A 10982-nucleotide genomic window follows, 5' to 3' on the forward strand; every position below is an offset into this window, starting at 1 on the left:
ATTTGTATAGTTATGGAATGAGAAAACCTTTCTTCAGTGAGAGAGGAAGCTTAGGGTAAATAATTGAATATGTTTTCAAGAAACTATTCATACTATAGAGCAGTAGTCCCCAATCTTTTTGGTGCCAGGGACCAGTTTCATGGAAGACAATTTTTTCAGGGAGCAGGGTAGGGTGGGGTGCCAGAGCTTTGTGGCCCAGTCCCTAATAGGCCTTGGACTGGTACCGGGGGTTGGGGACTGCAGCTAGAGTACTATGTAGCTTATAAAGGGAAAAATGGCATGAGCTAGTTAAAGAAAAATGTATAACTTCCGGGCAGTGTAAGTCAAAGTAAAAATGATCATCTAAGAGAAAATACTTAACAACGCAGAAGACAATGGGTTAATAACCCTAACAACAAAGTTCTTACAAATTAATTAGAAAATGACAAATGTGAACAGGCAATTCACAGTATAAGGAATGCAAAGGGCCAATAAACATAAGAAAAGATGTTTGATATTAACATCTCAGTTTTCTCATCTGCAGAAAAGAAGGCAAAAGGAATACCGATCTGCTGGAGTTTCTGTGAAGATTAATGGCATCATATATCTTACACCATTGTCTAGTTCATACTAAGACCATAATAAACATTGGTTATTACAGCATTATCACTATTTTTAACTCCAAAAATCTGAAAACAACCTGAACTTCCATCAACACAGAAAATAACTGAACAAATTGTACTAAGAATTACGCTATGAAGACACTAAGAATAATGAGGCGTATCCGTATGCAGGTATTTGTACAAGATACACTGTTCAGTAAAAAAAGTGCATGTTAAACAGTTTTATATACAACCTCAATTTGGAATAAAGGCAAAACTAAACAATTATTCTACAGATATGCCTATCTTTGCAGTAGAACAATATTTGAGATATTAACCCCGATTTTTTTTCTTCCAATAGTTCTCTTTTTACTTTCTCCTGCCCTACCCCAATTTGAGCCCCTAGGCTGTGCAATACTTCTTACTTTCAGTGAGGCATGGACAGACAAAGGAGGCATCCTTAGCAACTGTCTTCCAAAAAGAGAGGAATCTCCCCACTGCCTGACTGGAAAAGACACCTGAAAAAAATTAAAAAATACAAGTATATAAAAATACATGTATACCAGGATGCTTATTAAAGGCTGCGGGAGTGTACGCAGGTCAAGGAGTGATGACAGTGTATTTCAAGGAAAGCAGTAAGTGTTGGAGGTGAGCCTGGGAGAAAGGGGCCAAAAGCCATAAACAGAGCCTGGGAAAGCAGAAAACTCCAGCTAGGCTGATGGGATCTAGAACCAGAGGAAAATGAAGCCTCAATTTCCATGTGGAGGCCAAGGAATCTGGCAGGAGCACACAGAGGCATGGCTGTAGTGGGCCGAATCAAGCAGAACCTCAGACAATCTGGCAGAGATTGCCATGGCCCAAGATTAGTACCAAAACCACAAGACCTGACAGAATCTGACAACAGGGGCCAGTGGCCAAGAGCCAGAGAGGATGAGAGATGTTTTAGTATCACTATGGTTACCAAGGACCAGGTGCTTCCCACAGTGTACACAACACCCCAGCACACACACACACACACACACACACACACACACACACACTTAATATCTTGGCACTATATTAACCCCTCTGAAAAGTAGGTACAACTACAGGGAAAAGAAGAGTATTCCAAATTAATTGAGATTAAGTCTTCGTCTAACTGACGAGATGAAACCTCAAACTAGAAATTAATTTGAGTGGAAGAAAAATTAAATTATATTTCTTCCTCATCAAAGTTGTGGACTCATACCAGTTATACACATTTTTATACATTTATATATGGATCAGTAAAAAACAATTTGTTGAGAGTGGTTTCCTAAGAAGCAGAGACTAAACAGTCAGAAAGGGAAGGAGAGACTATTGGATTTAATTTAGGCATTCCTGTAATGTTTAAATAGTTAAAATAAATAGGCATTACTTGTATGACTTAATTGACAAATTGCAAAGACAAAAAAAGCAGATTCAAAATCATTTTGTAGTACACAATAAAAGTCAAGGCTCAGGATGCCTATTTTGAGCAAATTATTAGTATCTCCAAACCTCAACTTGCATATTTATAATATCAGGGGATTGGGTTAAGTGATTTATATAATCCCTTCCTCTCTAAAATTCTCCTAAGGCAGTGAGTTTCCTGTTCTTGAAAATGTACAGCCAGATATAGTAGAAAAGAGTCATTGGTGAAGGACCTTGGATAAGTAAAGCCCCTTCTAACTTAATGTTCTAAAGATAATGACTACAGGAACTGTAGTGGAAAAATAGTATTGTTCCCAGAAACAGGGGCTTGGTTATCAATCTCAGGTCTGCCAATTATTTTCTGCGTGACCTTCGGCAAGACAATTTAAACACTTCAGGTTAGATTATATTTCTAAAGCAGGAGTTCCCAAACCGGGCCGTGCATTAGAATCAGTCCAAGATTTTTAAAAATACACATTCCCAGCAGAATTGTCACCAAACAGAAATGTCACCAAAAGACATGTATAAGAATGTCCACAGCAGCACTATTTGTATTATTATAACTCAAAACCAGACAACTTGAGTGTCCATCAAGAGTAGGATGAATATAGAAGTGTCGATGTGCTCATATGATTTAGACACTATAGAGCAGGAGTCAGCAACCTTTTTTTCTGCAAAGGGCCAGACAATAAATATTTTCAACTTTGCCAGCCATATAGTCTCTGTTGCAATTAGACTCTACCACTGTAGTGCAAAAGCAGCTATAGAAAATACCAAAACAAACTAGCCTGGCAATGTTTCAGTAAAACTTTATTTACAAAACAGGAGACTGACCCCTTACTATATAGTCATGAAAATAAACAAGCTATAACTACAAACATGCTGTTGAGTGAGAGAAGCAGACACAAAACAGCACATGCTGTGTGATTCCATTTATATAAATTTCAGAATTGGCAAACAGAAGCTATGATGCTAAGAGTCAGAATATAGTGATTCTCTTGGGAGAGTGATGTCTACTAGGGGTTGTCTTTTGGGCTGGATTGCTTTATTATTAATACTTAACTTGAGCCTGTGTTCACTTTGTGCAAATTAATTTGTACCCTTACAGGATTTACACATTTTTTTCTGATGTAAGGTTTACAAAAAAATGCATAAATAATTCAGGGTCTTGCTCTGTAGAATCTGAGTTAGTCAGGGCTGTGTCTTAAGGGCCTGTCTGTCCTAAGGTGGCCTTTAAGAGGTAAGTGACCTGCCTAAGGTCACGTTATTGGCAGAACTAGACAGAGAGTGAGCTGTTACAGTGCTGGGCATGGGCTGAGTCAGCCCTGCAGAAGGATAGGACGCAGCGCCTGTCCTTGAGAATGGACTGGGAATAGCCAAATTTAGGAAGTCAAGGTCATATTCCAGACTTCAACCTGAGTGATATTTGCACTATCACCTGGATAATATCATTGACTTCTGCTCCCTGGGCAGCACCCAGTTCAGAGCTCCGCAGATTGTTAGCATGCCTGGGTAGCTGCCAGAGGGCTTTCAGAACTCAGAACTCAGTGCAGCAGCCAGCTCTCAAAGGGGATGGTCTCAGCATTCTTTCCAGCTCCTGAGTCTCTTGTAAGGAGACATTGCAGTGTAGCCGCCACCGTCGAATCTTGGGTTCCCACAGATACAACTTCACATTCTGGCTTTGCAACTTGTTGGCGAATTATTGAATTTTGCTCAACCCTAATTATTCTCATCTGTAAAATAGGCATAAAATCTACCCTGACTGCATCTTCTTCACCTCTCCCCTATATAAAGAATTTTTTTCTCCTTTTTTTCTATTCAACCATCTTTGAGCCGACATTTATTTACCAAGCACTGTTTGTTAAGCCTTTTTGCAAAGATTATCTCATTTAACCCTTGTCAGTGAGGAAGGCTCATTTATGACCCTCATTTTATAATGAAGAAACTAGGAATCAGAGAACTTAAAATGACCTATCCAAGGTCACACAGGTATTGAGAGGTGGGACCAATTTCCCTCTGAAGAAGTCTGGGAGCCCCAAGCTCTTAACCACTGCTTGTGACAATGACAATGCTTGGCAAGGATCATCACGTCTGGCCTGTGGATGAAATTTAATAGAAGTTAATTCTGCATTTCCTCTTTCCTCAGAGAGCTATAAATTGGAGCTGCCAGCCAGGAAAGCAGAATTCCCATGGTCTGGTGCATCCTTTCTATTTCCTCACGGAGTAAGAAAGACCTGGCTCAGGTAGCTCTTCCTAAACATTTCTCCCAGGAAGGATGAATTTGTACCTTTGTGGGTCTGAATGCTTGCTCCAAACAGAAGATAACTTTAAAATATTTTTCTCCTAAAATTTTATGAAATATGTTTCCCTAATCTGAGTTTCTTGTGATATTTAAAACATAGATGTTATTTATTAGCTAAACCTCTCCACAAACACGCACAGACACACACACAGTCACACTCACCTCTTCCCACCTTGCAGCTCTTGTTTGTGCCTCTGCTCCTTGCACCCCAAACCCACGGCTGCACATTTCCCAGGGCACCCTCAAAGGACCATTCTCAATTTGGCTTGAACAGCAGAGGTTTTTGTTGGTTTTCTTCAGGTCTCTTCAATACCATTCTACTACTCTATTAATCTATGTGATGTGAAAGTTTATGACACAGAAGTTTTCCCCTGACCTGATGTGAAGCTCCCAAATCCATCTCGGACTGAATCAGCTATTTCCACTAAAACAATCCGTGCTCTTTTGATATCTCGCCAACTTGGCAGATGATGCAGAATTTTCTACAAATTGAAAAGTGGTGATGGTGATGTGGTCGTTGCTGATAGTGCTGACAAAATATAACCTCTTTTTTATATGAGATATCTTCTTATAAAGGAAAATGAAAATTTTGCATCAGATATGAAAACCGTTGGACCAACAAGTACATTTGAAGGGCAAGAATGAAAAATTTATAAAATAAACTAAGGATTGGTTTTTTTGTTTGTTTTTATTTTGTTTTGTTTTGTTCTTCAAGACAGAGTCTCGCTCTGTTGCCCAGGCTAGAGTGCCGTGGCATAATCATAGCTCACTGCAACATCAAACTCCTGGGCTCAAGCCATCCTCCTGCCTCAGCCTTCCAAGTAGCTGGGACTACAGGCATACACCACAACACCCAGCTAATTTTTCTATGTTTTTTAGAGACCAGATCTCACTCTTAATCAAGCTGGTCTCGAACTCCTGGCCTCAAGTGATCCTCTTGCTTCAGCCTCCCAGAGTGCTGGAATTACAGGCCTGGGCCACTGCACCCAGGCCAGGATTATTGTTATATTACATATTTCCCTACCATTTGCCCACATCTGAAGCCCAATTAGTATTCAAAGGAGAATGAGTTTTTTTCAAGCCATTTACAAAAGTAAAAACAAAAGTTAATTTTACTAAGCCAATATTTTGCTCTTGACTCAAAGATTAGCAGAATTTGGGAATAATGTTTAAAATAAGTTTTTGCAATATATGGGATGTATATTGCAGTGTTACATTTTAAAAACAAACCATAAAAAACACTGTAAATTTTGGAATTCACATTAGCCAGCAGGGATGAAAGATTTAGTATTCCGGTAATAGGAGTTTGGAATTCCAAAACACAGAGAAATTGTCATTTTTATTGTTTTGCTTAGTTTGGTTTTATTCCAGGAAGTTAGGAGACACTGGGCCAGACAGCACAGATGACAAGCCGTGATGTGAACGCTTCCTATCTGTGAGACAGGAAATGCTCTCAGACCCCGCGCATGCCTCCCCATGAAGACGGCCCTTTGTCTTCGGTACGTTCATTTGCTTCTTTGTGCTTAATCCTGTGAATTATGTACACAGGAGACACAGAGAAAGCTGCAATTCTAGGACAACACGCTTCCTAAAGAAATCACTCATATTATCAAGGAACAAATGAAGAAGATCACCACTGATTTATGAGGAGACATTTGTTACAAACTGAAGGGCTTGCTCTAGTCACCTTACGAAGGGCCACCTAATAAAATTTATCAGGTTCCACAAACACACACACACATACACACACATGTACGTATGCATAATATATAATTGTTTTTCAAGTGATTTCAGATTTTTTAAAAATGCAAGCACTAAAAATCAATTTTAACAATAAATATATCTTGAATTTATATATAGTGAGCTCTTTCCATTTTGGTCATGCAGACCTTGGGAATAAAGAACCCAGAATATTTTTCTTCATCATTTTGACACTGATTGATTCTGTCTTTGAATTTGCCCACCTGAAAGTGTCATGTAAAATTTTCCTTAAAGACTAGAGTTGGCTTTGGTTCCACTCTCAGATTCTTTGCAGTGTCTCAAAGGTATGTATGCTCCTCTTTCTGCAAAAAAAAAAAAGGAAAAAAATAATGCATTTTAAAATTATTGCTATTAGTATGAGGCTAGCTGAAACTTGCAATTACTGTAATGATGAGCACCAAATTACAGTAAAAAATCTTCCTCCTACAAGTATTTCTAATGAAATTATTGCAGTATTATTTCAAACCAACTAGAGAACTGAAATAGAATGATACATTTCAGCCCATTTTCTATATAGCAGGTTTTCATTACAAAAATCTCATTTTTAAGGCAAATACTTGGCGCCTGGTTGAGGGGGTGGAATGTCAGCCCTCAGCATCTGAAAAGAGAATTGAGGCCTTGGCAGGAGCTTGTTCCTTCCCAAGCCTGTGGAGAAGGAGACTTGCTTGCCTCTTCCAGCCCCAGGAGTCCCTTGGTTTGTGGTGACACAACTCCGGTCTCTGCCTCATCTTTACCTGGCCGTCTTCCTCATGTGTCTGTGTCTTCACATGGTGCCCTCTCTGTGTGCTTCTCTCCCTTCTTCTTATAAAGACAGTGGTCTTTTGGGAGTGAGGATATACTCATTCCTTGTGACCTCATCTTAACTGATTACATCTGCAACAACCCTATTCCAAGGAGGGTCACATTCTGAGGTATCAGGGGGGTTAGGACATCAACATATCTTTTTGGGAGACACAATTCAACTCGTAACTCCTGCCAAGCACTGTTCTAGGTGTTGGGGTGTTGGGTTACAGCACGAAGAAGACGAAGTTCGTGCTCTGCAAGTGCAAGGAAGCTGACACTAAACAAACAAAACCCAAGAATATCAGTTCATGATAAGAGTTATGTAGACAATTATGTAATATGGCACCTACTTAGATTGGGTCCTATGTAGACAATTATATAATAGGGCATCGACTTAGAAAGATCACTCTGGTGACCTTTAAGCTGAGATCCCGAGACAAGATGAAGGTAGCCACACAAAAATGGAGAGAAGAAGATTCCAGGCAAAGGAAACTCAGGCCCCCAGGAGGGAAGAATCTGCCCCTGTCCCACCACTCACAGCAAAATCTGTCAGGGAGGGTTTCCTTTCCTCCCATGAATTTATGTATTAATAGTACTTCACAAGTGATCCTGGTAGGTAATTTTCTATAAAGTTATGGCCAGAGAGAATAGTAACCCAAGGAACGGGACTTTTCATGCTGTAAAAGAAAGGTATTCTTCTTCAGTTTGAAGATAGCATATAGTTTTATGAACTAGGAGGCAATTTTTATAGTTTGACAGCTACTTTCCAAATATAAACTGAAATATCATTGCAAGGAATTGTAGGAAACAAATAGAGAAATTACTAGTGACTAGATAAGTCCTACTCATAACTCCTTAAACCATATCAGATCTGGTTTGCAACTACACATTCATCAAAGACATTAGCGTCATTTACAAAACAATCATCCTCCAATTTATCTTTAAATTAGATAAATTTAAAGAAAGAAACAGAAATAATATAGTTATAAGAATATAATTAATATAATATTGATATAATATGAATAAAAATTAACAGAAATAAAGTAGAAGTAGCCCTTTTAATGCAATATGGTTGTATTTCACAGAAGCCACATTTTTTTCAAGAACTTTCTTCCCTTTTTTAATTGTATTCATCCTATGGTGTAGGACATAGTGATCTAAGGCTGGGATCTAAGTGGTTTCATCTCAAGGCAAATTAAAACATTGCATGACAATCAGAAACTGCAGAGAAGAATTAAGGGCCAACATCTTTTGCACTTTTTCTATGTCAAGTTAGGTTTGCATTTTTAAAAATCTTTAAAAGTCTTATGAAGGTTCCCAGCAAAAATAGGACACATTTTTCCATCTCTGTTGTTTGCAGATATAAGCATACTTTACTCACTGAATTAATAACTTTCCCATATGCCTGTCAATTTTTAGAAAAAGACTAAGAACTTGTAAAATAACATGTCAGAATCTGTGATTCAGAGAGAGAGCAAATGCATTCAGCTCTCAGAATAACCTCAGAACTGCCCCAATGAGAAACCTGAATGAGAAACTTTCTAAGAATGTGATTGCTTCACAGTAACTTTCTATGAATTCTCTCAAACAAAATTGAACAAGGACCAAGACCTCTTTTAAGATACTCAAAATTTAAAATAGCTCATCTTTTCATCCATTTTGGGGGAAAGAAAAAACTCAAGAGACAAACTCTTAAAAATTAATCAAATAAGCAGAAACTTTCCTGTGAAATAAACATTTCAAGAAACTATAGGAGAGTTGTGCTTTTCTACTGAGTTACAGTTCAAATAATTTCATTAGAAGAAAGACAGTGGGAGATTAAACACAAAGTCAATTCTACTCAATCCCTTTGGGTCAATCTGCATTACCCTAAACAAACTAGACAGAAAGATCTGGAGTTCCAAAATGACTATGTAAATGAGAGTCCCCTCCCTTCTGCTTCCACATCCAACCCCCATTCTCTCCAACTGACTCACTTGGATTATGATGGGAATGATACTTTTTTACTGTTTAGCTTTCTCTGAACTATAGATGTATAGATGACTTTTTGTGTTCAAATCCAGTAAAGAGGTAGACAACTAGTTGGTGAATTTGAACCACGTGGATTTCTGGTGTAAAGACGGTGAGATCCAATCACTCCCGTGAATCTTCTTCACCAAAAGCTTGCTTACACCAGATACGTCTTATTTACTACTGTCCCTTATGTAAGTCCCTGTCTAGGGAACCATCATGAGCAAACCAATCTGTCGAAGCCAGAGCAGCCTACTTCAGAATTACAGCTTTAACATCCAGCAGAAGAAATTTCCAAGTGGGAGGAAGACTCAAGGGTAGAATCAAGTGAAAAAGGAAGAAGATGCGTACTTCACTGCATAAATCGAATCTGCGAAGCATCTGGAAATTTCAGGTACGTCTGACTCATAATATGAATGTTTTGCCTATGACTCCCACTCTCTCTCCCTCTTTTCTCCTCTTTTCTGAAATAACCCGCACCTGTGAAATTTATCCCCTTGTTTTTACTCTCAGTCCCTGCTGATGCCTGGAACTCACTGGAGTCAGCATGTCCAGGCAGCCGTGGCAGCAAGTCAGAGTGAAGTGATGAAAAGTTTCAGGAGGAAAACACCCCACGACAGCCTGGCTCGCTCAGACACCTTGCCAGGGTGGCACGGTTCTCACGTGAAGAAAGCCCTCCTTCACCTGTATCAACAAGTTGTTTCCCCCTAAAGCAGTAGATTGCATTTGTTTTGACACCGAGTGAGTTGCTATTTCCTTTCCTATGCTGACATTCGGTTTGCTCCTTGACGCTGTAAAGCACTGCAAGAGCAAGTTTATTCTTTCCGCAACATATTCAATCTTCAGTTACTTACTCATGTGCAAAGCTTGAGAGCACAAAAGGAACGTCAATACCAAGCAAAAATCTAACAGACTCTTGCTCCTGTTTTGTAACATACATCTAGAACCAAAGGAAGGAGGTCTCTTTCTGATGATGATATAAAAAGTAGAAGAGGAAAGTGTTAGCTTTCCTACAGTTGGTTGAGAAAAAAGGTCTCTCTGAAATCATATTTATATCCTTTCACTGGAGTAGGCCATGCACTAGATCTCAATTCTCCACAGTCACAGGCAGTGTACTCTGAATGACTAATTTATCTGTGAGTTCTGACTCTCCCAGGCTTTGTTAGTTATTTGGTAAGCTAATATTAATAAGGTATTCATAATTCATTTGTTAAGTCTTCAAGGGAACCGGCATTTCACTCGGGCCCCTGAAAATTGCCACTGTGGGCCTTTAAGAAACAACAGAAAATGCAACTGAATAAAAACTGACCCTCTTTCTGGCTACCCTGGTGGATGGTGCTCAGAAGCAGCAGACTTCATGGGGTCCACCCTCTGAGCTAGGGCACCTGCTGCCCCACACCTGAGCCTAAGGCCTCCAGGAACCACAGGTATGTGGGTGGGGGGGGGTGGGAGAACTGGCTTTCACCATCTCACAAATGAACAAATGATCCTAAAGCAGCCTCCTTGGGCTCAGGCAGATTTGTTTGGTCATGATGGTTCCCTAGACATGGACTAGACAAAGCAGATATATAAGGTGTAAGCAACCCTTAAGTGAAGAAGATGAACTGGGTGAATGGGTCCTACATTCTTTAAACCAAAACTCTACATGGTTCACATTCACCAACTAGTTGTCTACCTCTTTACTGGATTTGACCACAGGAAGTCAACTATACATCTGTAGTTCAGAGAAAGCTAAACAGTAAAAAAGTATCATTCCCATCATAATCCAAGTGAGTCAGCTGCAGAGAATGGGGTGGATGTGGCTGAGAGGGTTGAGGGACTCCACTTTACACAGCCATTTTGAAACTCTAGATCTTTCTGTTCAATGTAGGGGTCAGCAAACTACAGCTCACAGGTCAAATCCAGCCAAATCCTGGGAACTAAGAAAGGTTTTCTTATTTTTAAAGGAGAGAAGCTGAAGAAGAAAAAGAAGGAGGAGGTGGGAGGAAGAAACAGAGTCCTTATATAGTACACAAAGCTTAAAGTATTTATTATCTGACTCTTTACAGGAAAAGTTTGCCAAGCCCTGATACGATGCCGCAATTCCCAAGGGCTTTGAAGTGTTTCCCGGGTCC

Source organism: Lemur catta, chromosome 2, assembly GCF_020740605.2.
Source record: "Lemur catta isolate mLemCat1 chromosome 2, mLemCat1.pri, whole genome shotgun sequence".
In the NCBI taxonomy this organism is placed as follows: Eukaryota; Metazoa; Chordata; class Mammalia; order Primates; family Lemuridae; genus Lemur; species Lemur catta.